Source organism: Nyctibius grandis, chromosome 6 (assembly GCF_013368605.1).
Source record: "Nyctibius grandis isolate bNycGra1 chromosome 6, bNycGra1.pri, whole genome shotgun sequence".
In the NCBI taxonomy this organism is placed as follows: Eukaryota; Metazoa; Chordata; class Aves; order Nyctibiiformes; family Nyctibiidae; genus Nyctibius; species Nyctibius grandis.
The window spans coordinates 67,349,404-67,368,183 of NC_090663.1; the positions used below are offsets into that span (position 1 = coordinate 67,349,404).

The 18,780-nt window shown below is 42.2% G+C and overlaps 1 protein-coding gene across 7 annotated transcripts in view; it reads left to right on the top strand.

Annotated features, from left to right (window-relative positions):
• The first annotated feature begins 8,378 nt into the window (after window positions 1-8,378).
• Window positions 8,379-18,780, top strand: part of RASGEF1B (RasGEF domain family member 1B) — a 30,279-nt gene continuing 19,877 nt past the window's right edge. For 4 of the 7 annotated variants that reach the window (XM_068403727.1, XM_068403733.1, XM_068403730.1 and 1 more), the window contains exon 1: window positions 8,413-8,503. The gene's annotated coding sequence lies outside the window, so the exon portion shown is untranslated. Of the gene's footprint in view, window positions 8,504-9,608; window positions 9,663-14,958; window positions 15,001-18,780 lie in introns of those variants that run through there. The other 3 variants (XM_068403728.1, XM_068403734.1, XM_068403729.1) reach the window with 3 other exon arrangements.

Consider the following 18,780-nt stretch of genomic DNA (forward strand, 5'->3'; position numbering starts at 1 on the left):
TAAAATTTTGAATTTGAAATTTAAGCTTTTAAAAACTATATAAAAAAATTTTTAGTCTGAAACATGTTTGTGATTATTGGTTCATGAACATGTATTTTTTGGAGTGATTTCAAATTTGTTTTCTGGTTTGGGATGGATTTTCTACTTCTTACAAATACTTGCAAAATAAGAAAGCCATTCCCCATGCAGTTCCTGGATGCTGTGATGACAGTTTTGAAAATGTGGATCCATTCCCTGGAACTTGACAGAGGTCACCCACCAAATTCCTTTCATGTAGGCTGTCAAACTGCTTTCATTCGTAATAAATCATCCTTTTTCTTCACTGACCTGCAACTGAACTAACACCTTAAAAGTAATAAAGGCATTATTTTCATTGTTTTCAGGACATCTCTTAATTTTCCTTGTCTTTTCTGTTGAACTATAGGCCTATTTTGAAAGACATAATGGTGGAAAATATACCAGCTCCCTTCATAAAAAGCAGGCACAAAGACACGTGTGTATATACTTTATCCACACTTCAAAACAAAAGTTATGGTTTGTGAAGTCTTTGAACCCTTTGTACACTGATTGTGGGTAGAGATGACTGAACTCTAGCCAAAGATTTTGAGAGGGCACTGTCAAGTTTATTAAACATCTGGGAGGCACACCAGGTTTCCTGCAAGTCATCTGGTACAGAAGCTTCTTGCTGTAACTAGTGCTTTGAGGTTTGTCTAAGAGCCATCACTGCTGCAGGTTAAAAGGATGAATTTTCTCCATGACATAGTCTGATGTGGTTGGTATGGCTGGAAGTGACATAAGAGAATGTCTTTCAAGCTAGTAGGTCATCCATTATACCAGAGCCCCAGACTGGCTACATGCTAGGCACACACACACGAGAAATAAACCAAGTGCTAGTATAAACTTTAAGCAAACACAGTAGGATCATTTTCTCATTTTTATAATCCATTAAAATGGAGACTATTTTGTTCTCATGATACTTGCAGTACAAGACTCTGGACTCCAAAGGCAGTTCAAAGCTCTCCAAGTTCAGCAGTCCAGGGAGGATTTATGAACATTACAAAATTCAGAAGGAGTGGTTTATTTGTTTTTCTTTGGGGCTTTGTTTTTTTTGTTGTTTGGTTTGGGTTTTTTTTCTGAAGACTTCCTTTGTTTCTGTTTGCTCTTTCCTGTTATCTTCCCAGACCAGTGAGTCTGTTTCTTGTAGCCCAGATCCCAATTGTATTGCGTTACAGGGAAAGACGTTCAAAGCTTCACTGGTCAAAGACCAGGCCTTGTTGTCTGGAATAGCAAAAGGTGGCAATTCATCCATGTAGGTAATCTGTCTCTGAAGTCACCACTCCCAGCAGCCTTTCCCAGCCCCAACGATGGCAAAGTTTAGTGCACAAGCGTTTTTTTGGCTGCCTGTGTGAGTGTAGTGAGTCCACAGAACATTGTTATTTAAACCCTTAAACTTTTGCCAGGCTGTTAATGTCTTAATGCTTATTCAAGTGTCAGGGAGTGCTGGCAGATGTCAGAGTAAATGGGAGACTGTCAATAAGGAAATTACTTACCATTCACAGGATGATTGCTTCAGTCTGTCAGGTAGCATTTCAGAGGGCGTCAGGCTGAAAGAAGAAAGGGTAGAGAGACAGGAGAAGTTGTAAATGTTTCCTTGTCTTGGGGGGAGTGAGGGAGAAGCCTCCAGCAATAGTAACTGTAAATCAATAACTAAACAGAAATAAAGATCCCAACATCCAGCTTTGGAATAATGCTACTAAAGGAGGGGTTTGGGGCTTTTGAAACTTAAGGCACATGGCATTGACACAGTCTGAAGCATTTGCAGTTATCCACCAGGAGCAGAAGCCAGATCATGTTCATCAGTACTCCTGTTTCTCCTGTATTCATACATCACATGTATATCATCAAACAAGGTCCTAAATGAGAGATTTTACCCATAGTTAAATATAGTAATTGTGCAAGGTATGTTATTTCTTCTGGATAGTCTGCTTTGCAGTTAGGCGTACTTCACAGTCCACAAGGTTGGGGATCAGGATTCAGTTCTGTTCTTGGTGTTAGGTGTTCACATGCTACATTACCTGCCTTTGAAAATGCCTCAGTTTCTTTGTCTTCAAGACAAGATGGAATATTTTCAAATTTGCAGGTAGCTGTAAAGATTTATTAGTTAAGATACTTTGGGGAAGTTTTATGTAAAAAAACAGGAAACTTATTTCACTCTGGACAGTTTATTCCTTTGGGGACATTTAAATAGAGTCCATCAATAATGTAAGTGATTGCAATGAATCAACAATTTCTCTTAGACTTAAAAATCGGGATTAAGCCATACTGATTTGGGTTTGACTTTACCCACTTTCTGTATCTCCCAGCTTGTAAGGGACATCAGGAACTAGCGCATCGAGCTACACTTCTTTTGATGGTTTTGAACTTGTAAAGTGCCCCAATAGTACTGGCAAGGTTACATTCACTTGAAAGAAGACAGAGCCATTTGCTACATAAAAACATTTTTAAGGTGGGCCAAGTCCTGGCATTTTTCGTCATGGCTAGTGGTTCCACACTGCATTAATATTGAAGAATTCAGTGAGACTCTCAAGTAAGCAGCAGCCTATAAACTGTCCTAAATGAAAGAGTTGCTGCTTGTTCTTGAGAGCTTGAAGATGCTTTTCCAACGTAATCTCAGCCTTATCTGGCTTAATTTACAGATACCTAACTCTCACACTGACCAGACCTGGGAAAAGGTCAAGATAATTCACAGTTAGATGTGATGAAAGAGAAAGTGAATCTGGTTGTCCTCCTTAGACCAACGTTGTGACAAACCATTGGTACTTTCATCTTCATTGCTTGCCTCACACAGAGGTTTCACAGGAAAGAAAGCAGGACTGTGTGATACCTTACAAGGGACAGCCTCAGGACACATGAGCAATGTTTCAGATTGGCTTTCTTTGTCATTGGGGAGAGAAAATAACACTCTCCAAGGATGTCTGTCTTTCCCTTCTGTTCCCCACCCACGTTAGCACTTAGCCTTGTCATTCTCAAAGGTGAATGGCCTTAAAGATTTTATGTCCATTTTTACACATTGATTGTCACCCACTTAAAGGTACCTTGTCAAGCTCAGGTGTGTGAAATGACTGAATGGAGTCCTCCTTTCAGTGTTCTCTGTCTCCAAAGCACTGGGTCGTGGGCTGGGATTCAGGAGGTTTCTCTCTCTGCCCTGCAAGATGATACAGAACTTGATACTTTTGTGCCTTGCTTTGCTCATCTGGGTAGTGCTTACCTCTTTGCAAATGGCATTGAGCTCCAATGGAGATACCTTCATTTGAGAGATGTCACCTACAGTTTTAATTTCTTCTGTAAGATTCCTCCTTAGCTATATTATCCCAATACTCAATTTCCTTATCCCTTCTTTTTTCTCCTCAACATATACTATTTGATCCTTCCACATTTTTGTCATTTTTTCCCTCCTTTTCACACTGTCTTGGTGGTAACATGGAAGGCACTGAGAATATGGAAGACTCTCTCCATCTTCTCAGCTCTGGTGCCACTGCATAGAAGGGGGTCACTTCAGTGCAAGTCCAGCTCAGCCCCTGAAGCCTGGGACTGATGTTGTCAGTCACAAGAAGGTCTGTAAGAATTATGCTGACAAATTCTTACATGTGCTCGTAGGGCAGACAGAGGGCTTTCAGAAATTAAGAGCTTGTCTGAATTTGGGCAGTTCTTGCATTAAAGGCAAAATATTAAAGGCAAATTACAGGGAACGTATTCTTTCCATTTCCAAGTCCCCATCCAAGACTTTGTCACAGAATGTTTTCCTTCAATAGGTAACAGTAACAAATAAAAATGCTGTAGTCAACATAGGAACATGAGCAATAACAGTAGATTTTTGTCCACCACCTTTTCAGAAGAGCATAAACGATTTTATCTGAATTTTGCCCTAGCTTGAAGCAGGCACCTGCCATCAACACTTTTAGCTCCAATTGCTTAAAATCTGACAAAGTTGTAAATAACCAAAATCAAAGTCTCATTACAAAAAAATCTGTTTTGGGAAGTACTGTCTGCTTACCAGTCAAGTAACCGAAGTGCTTGTACATCTCTTGATCTCCACACACACAACCATTGCACTTGTCACACCATTCCATCTAAACATTGAAGACTGTCCTTGAATCCCTCTGTGAAATCACTGAAGTATGCACTTAATTTCAAACTTGAAGCCAAGGGAAGGTTTAAGTGATCTGCCAGACTGATCCTTCTAATCTAAATGTTTACAGTATGAATTGAATTTGAAGCAGTTTTTTGAAAATTCAAAGTGCTCAAGAGTTGTGGTATCTGGTTCTGCAAATAATTCTGTGCAGGTGTCTCAATGATTTCAGAAGAGGTTCTGTGCACAGGTTTAAATGTATGCTAATATTGCCAGAATAATGCTTACTTTTGAATTTCAGACAATTGATTTCAAACTCTAAATCCTTCTCTTCCATACATTTGTATGAAGAGTACGCTTTGTGTATGGGATTCTGCTGAGTACTTTTTGAAATGCCAAATATGTTGTGCACTATTTATGGAACATGACTTCTCTACAGTGAGTTAAATGCTACTTTTCATTTTACTTTCCTCCTATTTAAAACCACAGGTTAGTTTTTGGCAAGCATTAATAGCTCTTAAATGATTTGTAATCTGGTTTTAATATGATCCTAGTTCAAGTTCAAAATGAATAAAAATAGAGCTTAAATGAAACCTGTTGTCTATCTGCTTTATGCAGGGAAGTGCTACAAACCACAGGGTAAGGGTTGATGTATTTGCACAGCAACAAGCATTAAAATGAAAAAAGAATGTGTATTGGCTGTTTTTTCTTAATTATTCTTCTTTGATGATCCTTCGAGTTACAGGAGGCAGAGAGCAGCCAGTTTAGCCAGTTGTTTCACATTGCTCTGACAGACAACTGTCCAGATAGTTACTTGCTGAAATGAGATAATGTTCTCTCTTTATGCTTGAAATTCAGCATCACAGAACTGTTTTAAAGACCTTGCTTGCATGATCTAACCAGTAAAAGATTACTGGGTAAACTGAGGGAAATAGTTTCTGGTTTATCATTTTGAAAATATGAGCGTTTGGCTGGGGCACATAGCACAAGCAATGCTTCATGGGATCAGGATAAACCAGAGACGGGGCAGGTAGGTTGTTTTATCTGTAGACAGATTTTTCAACAGCATAGCAGAAGTTAGTCCATAACAGAAGTTGCATAGAGTTAACAGCTCTATTCTCAGTATTCCTAGGCTTGGTGATTTTTCTAAAGCTTCATTTCCTCAAGTCATCTGATGCCATTAAATATGCTTTTACCTCTGATTCTTTATAACTTCTAATTCTTATGTCATGGAGAAACACTGGATAGTATGAATATGTTGATATGAAGCTTATCAGCTCAGCTACTATTCACCAGAAAAGTAAACAGAAATATCTTGGAAAAAATACATTTTCATTCTATGTAAGAATTGAAATTTGGGGAGTTAAACTCCTGCTTCTTCAGCAGTTGATACTGGCATTGCTGTTTCAACCTGCCTTTTCTGGAGTGGGTCTGAAAGCCCAGGAGCCTGGTTACAATTAACCAGACCTGTAGTTTGTTTGCATACATGGGCCCAGAGATTTCCAGTGTCCACTAGATACAAAAATATCTTCTCTCTTAAAATTCAGTTTGTTTTGAAGTAACACATTCAGTTTTCATATTCAGATGAAAAACGTGTTTTTCGGGTAATAATGGAGATAAGATGGGCCTGTGGATGAAATTTTCCACAACCCACATACCCAGGCAAAGCAGAGGCCTGGTTTGCAGTCCAAGTCTGTAGTCTATATTTCTACCATGATGGAAGGTCGCATGTTAAAGTCCAGCCTAGATGCTGGGTTTCATGCCAGCAGATCTAGCCATGGGACCCAGGCCTGGATTTTAAGAGAACATTGCCTGTGCAGATCTTGTTTATCAAACATCGGCTTAATCAGCCTCTATCTAGTTTTTTAGTTTCTGTTTGTGCTTAATTCCCTTAATCTGCATTGCTGTTGTGAGCACTACCGTATCAAAAATGGGAAGAATAAATAAACAAACCATCTGAGCAATGCAGAGTGGGCATGTTCTGTGTTTGAAATGTTGACTCCTAACTGTACTTCTTACCTCCTTAGAATTTTTGATCTCCTTTCAACTCCTGCCAAGTTATTAATAACCGCTTGCACTACTGCAAACAAGGCCTGAGCAATGCCAAGCACAGCAGACAAATTACCTCGCTTGCTTAACATGATTACTTGGCTACAGCCTACTGAGCTGTAGCATTTGCCCATCTTGCAGCAGTGCAGTGCTGCTGATTCACACACAATGTGTTGTTTGCTGCACCGCCGGTCACTCCTCTGGGGTAGTCTTCTCTGCCATGGAGCCCACAAACTGCCTTCACTCTTGTCAGCTTGCACCAAAACAAACTAGGGTAAATGTGTCTGTACATGCAGTTACTTCAGTAAAATATTTCTGCTTTAATCAAAGATCATGTCTGAGAATACAGGAGACAAGGGGAGGGAAAAACAAATGTTTGTCCTTGAATCTGAGAGTGGCAAAAGGAAAAAGGGAAAACCCTTTATCTGGATGAAGTCTCAATCTTTTTCTAGTAGATTTCTTGTAGGTATGGCAACAAGAGTTTCCTAATGAAGGAATTGTAGGTGTAAGCAGGAATCAAGAAAGTTAAACAGTTTATTTCATTCAGAAACCTGTCACAGAAAGGAAACACAGGTAGAAACATCACAGAGTAGAGGAAGATATGTAGCACCATCCTCTGACATACTCAACAAAGTGGGAAAAGGCCCAGGATACATGTGTAAGTGCTGTGACCTCTGACTTGGCATTGTGTCATCTTCCTTCAGAAATAACAGTGCAATGTCATTTCGTTATACCTCACATTGTGTGTGACACTGTGCAAAGGGACAGAGTGGGCTTTTGTGTGAATCCAGAACTCGAAGACTTGCAAGTAATTTCTAGAATCCACAGTGAGATCACATGCACCTTTAAGTCCCACTTCCAGAAAGGGAGTTGTGTGGGCAAAAGCCCTTTGTGCTGGGGTCCCTTTACTATTAGTTATTTTTCCAGCTCAATTATTTTAAAAATAGATTTTTTAAGTATTTCATTATAGAGACTGAATTTAAAGAAATGGAAATGCAGGTAGGCAGGATTGTGTGACTGCCTCCAAAGTCATCCTGGCCAAAGGAACTCAGGTTTACGTGCTCCTTCTATGCTTGAGTGCAGAAATAATAGCCAGAGGCACCTGTCTTTTCCAGCATTTAACTACCAGGGACAGTTTTTCTTCAATTAGTGAAAGACCTGATGCATGTACCTTGCTTCAGTGTAAAGTATGGGCTCTGACCTGGCTGCTGCCACTCGGTCGGAAGATCTTGGGTGTTCTGAGGGGTTTCTCCAGCTTGGTCCCCTGTCTCAGTCAAAAAAGGAAATTGAACATAGATTGGGAATTGCTAGGAGGGGGTAGAGAGCAGGGAAAGTCAGAGTACTGCTCCCTAAATCTGAGGTTCAACTGCACCTTGAATTGTGCATGTGCGACTCTGTTTCCCTCATCTTGGAAGGCTTAGAAGTACTGTTAAAAGGTTGGTGAAGGATAACAAGGATCATCAGAGATTTGGACCTTGTTCGTGGAATAATTGAGTAGACCTGGACTTTTCACCCTGGAAAAGCAGTGACTGAGCATGCTGTGCAAGAAACGGGGAAACCTCAGAGTGCTCTGGAGAGAGTGCGTAGGAGCGAAGTGTTTGTCGCTCCATGCAAGAGCAAGGAAAGATCAGATGGAAGCTAGTAAGCCAAGTTAAAGAGAAGCAAAGGACCGTGGCTCTCTGAGGAGTTGTAATGGATCTGTGCAAGTCCTTTTAGAAGACTATTGCGGATGGGCTGCAAGGGGAACTGGATGAGTACTGGAAAGAGAGATCTGCTGAGGGTCACTGAACAGACAAACAGCACCAGGCTCACGAAATCCCCTGTGCTGAAAATACAAGCTGGGAGACTGCTTGGAAGAAGTACCATGTATGCGTGTCCTGTTCTTGCCTGTCTGTAAGTATTCGCTTACGACCGTTGCCAGCGGCAAGATGCAGGGCCGGCTGGGCAGTGGCCGCTCTCAGCCCATCTCAGCCGAGTCCTGTCACACGCGGGTTCAGTTCCAGGTTTGAAACCGGCGCCTGCGACACCTGCCCGCCGGTGGCCAAGGCGCTCCAACAGTCTCCGCAGCTGGGACGGGCCGTGCTCATACTCCGCCTCCGCCGGCACCAGCGCTGCAGCGCGGGCGGCCCTGCCCTTCCCGCGGCCCGGGGGAGGGGGCGGCCCGGGGCGGGGCGGGGCGGAGGAGCAGCGCCTCCCGCCGCTCCGCCTGCCGCGCGGGGAGTTCCGGCGAAGGAAGCGGCGGTGTGGGAGCTGTGCCGTGGACGATGCGTGCCTGCGGGCGGTAAAGCAGCAGCTGGGGCGAGGAGCGCCTGCGGCCACTTCCAGGTACGGTCCGGGGCGTCTGTGGTGCTCGAGTGTGCGTCTGTCCATCCATCCGTCCATCCGTCTTCTTGCTAGCCCCGGCAGGATAATCTCTTTCCTCCTGGTGTTTATCTCTTTACTAGCTACCTAGTTCTGTGCAGCCAGAGCTGCACGTTTCTGGGGGATCAGGATACTGGGGAGGGGAAAGAGACTTCAACCCAGCAGAAAAAGCACTTGGCAGTGCAGTGGTTGGGTCCTTCTCCATGTCCCCTTCCCTGTATTAAGATGGAACAGGGGCCTAAAACTGCACGATGCGATCTTTCTGTGTCTATAATCCTCGGAGAGCTAAGTTTTTCCTTAAGCCCATCGGTTCAGTTGATGGCTTTTTTGGATGGGAGGGATGAAAAAGCACTAATTTGACAGATTGTGGTTGTAGGGATGCGTAAAATGGGTGTGTGGGTGGGACGGGGCGGCGGGGGTGGTGTCACACAAGTGTGTTTATAGGCTTCTCTTTTGCTGGGCATCTGCTGTGTGTGACTGTGGTAAAACGTCAGGCCCCTGTGCTGAGTGAGGTGGGAGCAGTTCAGGGGCAGAAGGAGAGGAATGGCTGTTAAATGACCCAAGACCAATGTGTTGCTTGTCAGCTATGTCTGCTATGTTGTGCTTAGGCCAGACTGTAAACTAAGGCAGCCCTAAAAACAAGCAGTGCCTCCCTGTCTGCCTGTGTGTAAAGCTAAATATAGCACTGAGGGATGAGGAAAACTCTTTCAGAGGAGTTCCTCTAAATAGAGCAGAGGAGGAGGGCTGACTCCTCTCAAAGGGGAAGAATGGCCTGAAAAATCAAGAGCTGTGAACAGAGACACTCTGTACCTCAGACAGACAGCTATTCATCTTATCGAGGAGTGTTGAGGGACTTGCTTTCGGTGAGATTACAGCCACGGTGGGCTGAGATAATGTGCCATCTGTGGGAAACGGGGACCTGGGCAGGCAGGACTGTGTCTCTAGTCTGTCTTTTTGTTTTGGAAGCCAAGAACAGCATTTGAGGGATAGGTCCCTCAGGCTTATCTTACAGCTTCCAAATGAGATGTCTTGGAGAGAAGCTGGTAATCAGCTGAAAATCAGAGTGCTAAGTATACTCAAGACAAGTAGCTAACTGGTGACCTGTGCTGGAGAGACCTAGTAGGTAAGACCCAGCTATGATTTTGGATTAGCGATGGGGATGTCATTCCTTTAAACAGGCAGGACTGAAACAAGCCACTGTAGGTTTTGTTAACTCTTTGTAAAAGAGGAAAGAAAGTAGTGGTTTGTCAGGGGTTAAGCTCACGGTGGTGCCACACACTGAGTAAAATGCTTTTTTGTATGGTACAGTGAGTCCCTGTTGTGGGACAGGGAAACCCACATTCTTCATGGTTTCTTTCTGCTGAGGTTTTTGGGGACAACACAGTGTGTTGTTACCTGGGCTCCAGTTGTATGAATTATCTAAACAGTCCTTGTGGAATGCAGTGAGTCACCATACCTGTTCATGGTCTGCAGGGTGAGCTGCTGCCACACCGAATCAGAAATGACAGGCACAGTTCAGTATTGGAGCTGCATCAGTGAAGGAATGTGAACTGAAAAAGCTGAAAATATTGGGTTTATTTTGTAACTTGGAGTAGTTAAAAAGAGAGTTTTTCTTGGGGTGAAGATAGGAAGGAGCTGTGTGTGGATCGTATTGCCAGTTTGCCCTACATCGCTGTAAGGGTCTGGCATTATGACACCTACTAGAGCTGTGGGTGGGATCTTTCTTGGCTACCTTTGACTACGTGGTTACTTGGTGTTACCCTTAGAAAATTGCTACAAAGCTAAATGGTTAAAACTTAGTAGAACTGGTACTCTCAAGAGCCTCTGAAATTATCATCTATGAAAGAGTTAAGTGATGTTTGAGGCCAAAGATGCTGACTGTTCCTGAGAACAGGGATGCATTGTGGCTCTAAGCTTTTCTGAATATCAAGTTTTAGGTGTCTTGTGCAAAAAGAGGAGGTGTAAGAAGTGTTGGATGGTTCACACTCCAAAGATTTCCTATCTAAATGAGAGGGTTTAGAAACTTCTTTCTACACAAGATTGCAGTTAGTCAGCTAGTACTGATTTTAACTGGAGTGTCATTATGCTTAGAAAATGTGGTGGGAGCTCAGTCAAATGACTGGGAAAAGGGCAAGCTTGTGGTGCTCACTTCACTCTTGCACGTCCTTGATGTGGATGTGTCATTCTTTGCAACTGTGTCCCTGCTCAGTTTGCAGACCTCCTTCCATTAACTGTGATCCTTCTCACCCATTTGGAGAGATTAGTGTCAAACCTGTGTTGAGTGGGGTAGCTGTCATAGGAGATTTAATTTAAAGCATAGTCTTCAGAAGACAGCCCTCAACTTTTGGAGATAGAGATGATCTGAACCATTTCTTTGTATCTTTATGCAGTGTTTCTAAATGAAAATCTAATTTTGCCTTTGTCTCAACATGTCTTCCTTTTCTTCAGTCATTTGAGCGCTGTTCTGCTGTTCAGTAGATGGTTGGGCAGTACAGGAGGAAGCTGTCTGTTGGAATAGGATGCCTGTGTTTCAATGAAGGAGGCAGAATTTGTGATTGCTCATACTTCAGCACCCTTTCCCAAATGTTAGTAGATATACAGGTGTACTCTGCAAGCACTGACAAGTGCCCTTTGCTTCGTGTGGGTTTGTGGGACCAAGCCACATAATCTAATAAATACTTTGCTAGAAAATGAGCTTGCAAACAAAAGTTCCAGAGTGTCTTTTGCAGCTGCAGCAAGGACAATACATAATTTACAAACAGGAGGCAAAGACTCTACCTCTAGCCAAAAGTTATTGCTAATTTCTCCTCTATTACAGCTGCTGTGAGAAGTAGCATTAAAAAAATAAATCACTACAGTGAGGAACGTGAACTGATGGTATTCAGTATGGCTGTATTTTTAATTAGAAAATGAGCAGGATCATGGAAACAATACAGCTCAGTCTTCCTAGGCGGCTCTAGAATAGCACTGCGTGACTCAGATCCACGTATTCTGACTATTCTGGTTTTGATTCATTAAAATGCATCTTCTCCCCAGAGTAAAATTTTCCCCAGGTCACCTGCCCTTCCCATGGGGTCAGGTACTCTGTCACACCTGAAAATATCCATGGGGTCAGGTATCTTGTCACACCTGGAAACAGGGCCAGAAATACCAGGGTATACGCCAGTAGAGAGGTGAGCCTGGGAAGCTGTGAGTCTGCATCAGCCAGCACTATGAGACATTTAGATTCATAAGCAATAAGACAGAGGATAAATATGCTTGAGTCAGATTGGGGAGTGGGATATTTTCTGAGATAATTGCTCTCATTGATACAAGGCCAGGTGTTTTCCACATGAAAGCAGCATGTTGACCTGACAGTACCTGCCCATCAGGGTTTCAAGTTGATCCTCCCTTAAAAATCCTGCAGAGGTTCAGGCACTATTAGCCCGTGTTTACCACGATCCTTTCACAACCCAAGCTGGTATACGTTTGCTCAATACCATACCTACTGTGTGTTGACTTAATAGGTGTAATTTTTTCAAGGCAAGAAGACTTTGACCCATAGATTGCAGAGCCCAGGGGTCCACCTTCAGTCGAGCATGGGAACTGCTGCCGGGTCTTAAAGGCTGACACAAGCTAGCAGATGCAGCCTGAGTGGAAGAGATTTCTGCTATGGCCCTGCCTAGACTAGGGAAAAACCTCTTTTCAGTCAATTTGACTAGGCTGTTCTTCTTGATTTTCCAAGGAGCCAGTCAAGCTGATTGGAGCCAACTGTTTTACAAGTCCCCTATACCTCAGACCCAGCTCTGTTCTAGAAACCACTGGCTGGTATTCATTCAGCCCAGGTCTAAACAGGTGTGAGGCAAGTATAACTGATCCAGATACAGAGCTGTATTTGCTTTCTTAACTGCCAAAGTGGGACCATCCATTTTTATCTTCAACCTAAACATTGGAAGCTGTATTTTTTTTTTGTTGTGTTTTTTTTAACTGAAGTATTTCTACTGCAGAAACTCTAAATATACTGATTTCAACCTGCTGTACGTCTGTGTCAGTAAAAATTCTGTACTGTTCATGGAAACATAAGATCTTAGTAAATGGAAAACCAGAGATTATGTGAACTGTTCACCTTAAACCAGCATTTTTTCTGCATCATCTAAATGGAAAAGAGACATTTGGTGATGATGTTTTATGTAGAACCAGTTAATTGAAGTTAAGTACTGTTATTTAACACTATTACAGCTTGCTGTTGTAAATTATGACTTGGCTCTCTGTTACGATTATAAAGGGAATGGTGCTTTCTTCTGAAGCATATTATAGGTTTCACCAAAAGGCCAAGCATGGATGTCTGCAAAGAGCAACAGCTTTTATATTTGGAAGGTCTTGCTTTGATGAGATTGAAGAAAGAACCGTGTCAGGAGAGCTTCATGCTTAAGGCTAGTAATGTGCTCCTGCATTAATATAGTATGATACACCTTCTGTACCCCTTTTGAAAAAAGATCTTGAAGCTTAATGAAAGGAAATAACTCCACACTAATCCCTCTTTGTACTGTCAAGTAGAGGAATGCAATAATGAGAAACTGAGTGACTTGACTAAAGCCACGTGAGAGCTTGTAGCAGAGTCAGAAGCAGATCCAAGCTCCCAGCTGCCAGGTCCAAGCACTGAAATGATGCTTTTTCTGTTGACTTGGATGGATACGTGAACAGTTCTTGATGAAACTGGTTGTCATGGTGAACTAGTTCAGACCCATGCTTAGCTACTGACTGTGCAGATAGAGAAGATGTATCTTTTGGCCTTGGTCACCTGAGGTGGGTTAGGATTACAGAGGTTCACATCCCTGTCACATAAAATGGATCATATTCCCTGAGGTTAGTGGAAGTCTAGTACCACATTGAAATCAGTGATACTCTTCTGATGATAGTCTAGGGGAAACTGCTTCTGTCTCTATTGACATCAATTTTTTATTTCTTCAGTTTGAAGTACGCAGGAGGCACAAAGCATGCTACGGAAATAAGAGTGTCAGGGTTCTGATTCACTAGTGGGGATGGCATAGCATGGATGACATCGCAGGTCCCAGCTGTCCGCCTCACCCCACGCCCCGTTCATGGACAGCTGAGCCACCATGAATCAGATGCTGAATCACTAGGTGTACAGCGTGATGTTTTGAAGTAAATAATCACTGCTGTTCACTTGCCTTAAAACCCTTGACTGCAAACTGCAGCAATTCATCAGCTGATTGATGAGCAGCAGCTCAGCTGTCTGCTCAGCAGTGTGGGAGGCTGGGATGGGAACATCCTGGGGTCTGTAGAGCTCTGCACCTTGCTGGTGAATGGTAGCCCTGATGGAGCCAGTCTGCAGCTGGCTGAATAGAGAGGTGGGGTTTTAGTCTTTTATGACTGTAATATTTAAGAGCCCTCTGTTCACAATAGAACAAATGACAAAACTCTTCTGTACTTCACTGGGTGCAATTAGGGGAATGCTGTGTACTTCTAACCACCCCACCCTGCTTCACTCAGTTTAAAAAGCATAAGGCTTTAGTAGCATGCTTGTGTTTTCTTTGCATTTAATATACTAGTACTCTTATTTCGAAGCTCTCTGTTTTGCCATCAGCAGTTGTAGCCAATTTCTTAGCACTTTGTGCTGGCCAGCTGGTAGGCTGTCTGCCTTTCCTGAGGGGATTTGATTTTGAACAAAATTTGACACGTAGGACTGAGGAGATCACACTCAGCTTGTGCATTGGTTTGGTTTTAAACAAAATGCTTGGAGGACAGTCCATTTATTAATTTTTCTAAAAGAAATAGATCCGGGGTGGGGGGGAGGAGCGGGGAAGTTGTTTCTTAATATGATCCCAGTATTGGTTGTGTATTAAAACTTCTTTGCTTTCAGTCCAGCTCTCTGCTCATAAATTTTGTTAGAGAAGAATAGCTACATGCATTATCTGTTGTTTAAGATGGGTGGTATTTCATTGCATGCTTTGACTGGTCTGAGGCCTTTGTGCATCCTTTTCCATATCATTCATTCTGTAAATCACTCATGCTTTACAGAAGTCGCTATGGAGCGTGCAATGGACTGAACTTTTCTAGAATCTCTGGTGGCTTGTGGCATATAATTACTGCTGTGCTAATCCATCATGTCACTTATAACAGATACTTATCCTGAATGGCTCATGTTTTAAACTACTTCTCTTAAACTGGGGAAAAAAAAAAAAGATGTGGGATTATCAAAGAGATGTCACAAGGTTAAAAAAAAAACAACACATTTATGGGTGAACAGCCTTATTTTGAACTAAAAATTGAATTCAAATGTTAAAAGGATGTCATCCAGATGAAGAAATTGTCCATAAATTAAAAAATAACTTACAAATTAACTTAAAAAAGATTAATCAGTCAGTGATGGAGCATACCTCGTACAGTGTCTTTTGTAATAATTGTGGCCTCCTCAGTTTTAACCTACAGATGGAAATCTGAGCTGCGTTGTGATCATGGTAAGGTACAAGTGTGTTGAGAAAGCTGGTATATTATACGTGTGGTCTTTGTTTCATGTTCTGTGTTTCAAGGCTGCTGCTTTTGTGCATCCAGCAATACAGACAAATGTGTTTTGGTTGGGAGGAACATATGTGCTGTCCTCTCCCTTGGCCTGGGTAATTTTCCTGGAACTGTGATTTTTGCTGTGATGTAGTTTACCTGTGTGTGCTTGTCTGGCTCTGCAGCAATGCTATGGCACAGCCACTCAGCATCATTAGGCTCGCATTGCTCTTCCTGCCCCACAGAAGAAGAGCATGGGGAAAGGGTAGAAGTGGGGTTGGTTCTTGGGGCTTAAGCAGGGGACATGGATTTCCAGCACATCAGCATCGAGAGGAACTTGTTTGTTTTCTACCCTTTTTCTACCCTTGCAGATTTTGAGACATTCAAGGCATTCTTAAACCCCCTCCACTTTTCCTAATGCTCCCAAGCATACACACAAGTGTATTCATATCCATCACGCTTTTACGGTTCAGTATCCAAGGACTTTAGTTTCGAGTGATTCAGGATCTGCTTAATTACTGTGCCAGAGTTCTCATACGTGAATGATCAGTCAGCAGTGCTGCATCTGACCTTCCTGCAGTATCAGCTGGATCTATTTATAGATCCAAGAAAGAGTTCCTTTGCACATTCAGGAGGAAAATGCCTTTCATTGAAATTCAGTTCTCGGTCTGTTCTTTGCTTACTGGGGTTTTTCTTTTTCCTTTGCAGCCTGTTGTTGCCTGGGTAATTTTTTGTGAACTTTACAAAATTGTTCATTCTCTGCTGTTTTAGTGAAAATGAGGAAGTATCTCAAGTATTGTTATGCCTGCTTCAGGTCTTTGCTTGCCCTGCCAGAGACTGCAATTCGCTGATCTCTGCTGCATGCAACATGTGTTTCTACCATTATGTCACTATCCAGCAGTATCACCTATGATAGTTTTAGTCCTCCCGTTACTCTGTGGTGGATTCCTTCTGAGTTGGCTCTTAATCTTGCTCTTGATTTCAGCCAGGAAAAAGCCCATGTCACTCTTCTTTCCATCTCCTGTGTGAGTATGAAATACCATTCTATACTCTGCCTCTTACAAGATACAGTTAATGAGTATTTCTAGGAAGGACAATATATAGGAAGGAACGAACTGTAAGTCAAAGTTGGTGCTGTAGTCACGCTGCCAGAATTGTATGGCAAATTCTTCATGGAAGAATGGAAGCAAGAAGACTTGAGCTTCTTACCCTGTGATCTTAGTTTCTGCAAGTAAGGCATATGAAACACCAATCTGAGAGTTCTTCAGGTTTCTAATCTTCTCAATAGCTTGAGCTGTAGGATTTCACTTTACCTTTCAGTGTAAAAAACAAATGCCTTGGAAGCAAAGCAAACACACCCAGCTGTATGGAATGCAACCAGTGGCCTCTGGTTCTGGTATGCTTTTGTTTTGGGTAGCCTGGGTTATTGTCTAAAATACTCAACACTTTTCAGAAACACTTCAGAGAAAGATGGATATTGCTGGCAAGCAACTAGTCCTTACTACCTTTCTGTATGTTAAAGCCGAGGCTCATCCTAGCTTGCTCAGACTTTACCAGGTTAGTGCAAGCTATTAAGATTCGTAGTCCATTCCCCATCAGTCTTTTGTCTTGTCATACCTCAATTTTATAATGGTGTCCTTAAGAACAATGGGGGAATGGTAATCACCTGGTAAATGTCAATTGGGGTTTCTCACTGTATGGTGAAGCAGCTCTGAGGGGATGTAATTGCATACCTGAGGTTTGCATCTTTTATGAGGAGTTGTGCCTTGGGACTCAACAAATTCAGTCACCATTCCTCTGGTTGAGGGATGTAGTATGGGAGAAACCTGTACATAACAGAGGAGCTGAAAATGTTCGTCAGTGGCTTTAAAGGCACCTTTCGTGGCTACTACTGAACCCCTCAGTGGGTGCTTCTATAAAGGATGTGAGCTGTCTATGTTGTTGGTTTTGTTTTATACACCTAATGTGCAGACTAAGCTCTTTAATGTAAATTAAAAGAAAACAAACCAATGCAACCTTCCACTGTTGCTAGTAGAAAACAGATTTTTTTTCTGTTGCTGAACATAGAGGTTTGGACAAGCACTTGGCAGCCTGGAAGCTATGTCTGATTCCTTCAGTTTTGCCAAACTGGAACTTCACTCCTACAGGAAATGGTGGGGTTTTGAGCACATGGTCTTTGGCTCTGGCTTTCTATTTACACTACTGTTACTGGGAAGGTTGAGACTTCTTTCTTGTTAGAGGCTACTCAAAGTCAGAATTTGGACCTTAATGCCCAAGATCTCACATTCTCCATAATGATACTAAATGCAGAAAAAATGTTTTATTCCTCTTTCCACAATGCAGAGAGTTATTGACTTCTCTCTGCCACAGAAGATCACTGGTAGAGTCAGGAAATTATTTCATTGCTCTTTCCTTCAAGTCAGATCTTTAACAAAAAAAAATGCCACTCTTTTCCTTCTTAAAAAAGAAAAAGAAGAAAAAAGAGAAGAGAGAAATGTTTTCCGTGCTAGTGATAGCCAAATATTTCTGAAGTCCAGTTAAAGAGTTCCAGTTTTAACTCTCAGGATGTTTTTCACTAAAAACATGTTTCCTGTCTTTTTTTCTAATTCCTGCTTATCAGACATTGTATTGCTGTGGTTTATCAATATTTTTAGGTTCCAAGATACCTCTGCTTTATATGCCAAGGTTTTGTGGACCAAATTCTGCTCTGTGACCAAATTTCAATTCCACTCAGATTATTCTGAAGGCGGGGTTTGGTGTTTAGCTCCTGAGCTAATGAGAACTAAGCATGCTACTTTGTGTCTCCACCTCCATATAAAATACAGCAGAAGAGTCAAGGTCAAGGTAATAAAGGAGTCCTGCTGGAAAAGCACGTGTTGTATGAATCATCCTGTTGGCTATGCTATATTTATCGCTGTCACACTTTGATATCATCCCTTTTCATCGCATGGAGAACATGACCTGTGTCTTATTCACTTACAAGTGAAATCCTCAGTGTCTGAACAGGGAGCATACAGAACATCTCTTAGCTAGTACAACTTGATGTTTCACTGAAGCAGAACTGAACGATCTCTATCAAGCAGCTCCCAGAAATAGATAGCAAACAGTAAGCCAATATGTACCTTTTGAGGCCAGACTTTTGGGAATTTTGTTTTATTGTTATGCATTAGTGTATCTATTAATGACCTGATGACTTTTTCCTTCCTCTTGATGAGGCGCACTGGGAGGCTCTGTGTGTCTCAAGTTTAGTTTTATCTGAAGAAAGATCCATGTGGTCCTGGGAGTAATTGTTGTGCTGAGAGTTAGGGGACTGCAAGCTTCAAAAAGGTCTCATTCCCTTTGGGAGTTAGTTATTAGAATTTACACACTGCCTGATGACCTTTTAAAAAGCCTTTGGTGTTTTAATGTGCAATATATAGTGTGCATGTGTAAAATGTGTTGGAGAAAAACCCTTCTGTGATTCACACGTGTTTCAGTTCTTACCATACTAGAAGTTAGTGGTATGGTGAAAGTGGAGGCTTTTCCCCAAACATTGTATCACTGATGAAATGAGATACTGCCTGAGTCTGTTTTGCCTGGTGATCGTTATGTGAAATCACAACTAATTGCTGGCTAAGCTGGCTAAAACCTCTGCAGATTCCAGTCTCACCCTGAATTGGGCTGTTTTGGTTAATAAGAGGTCTGGGTTGAAACAGCTACTCTCCTTGTTTGTTTTTTTTTTTACGGTGCCAATATTGATA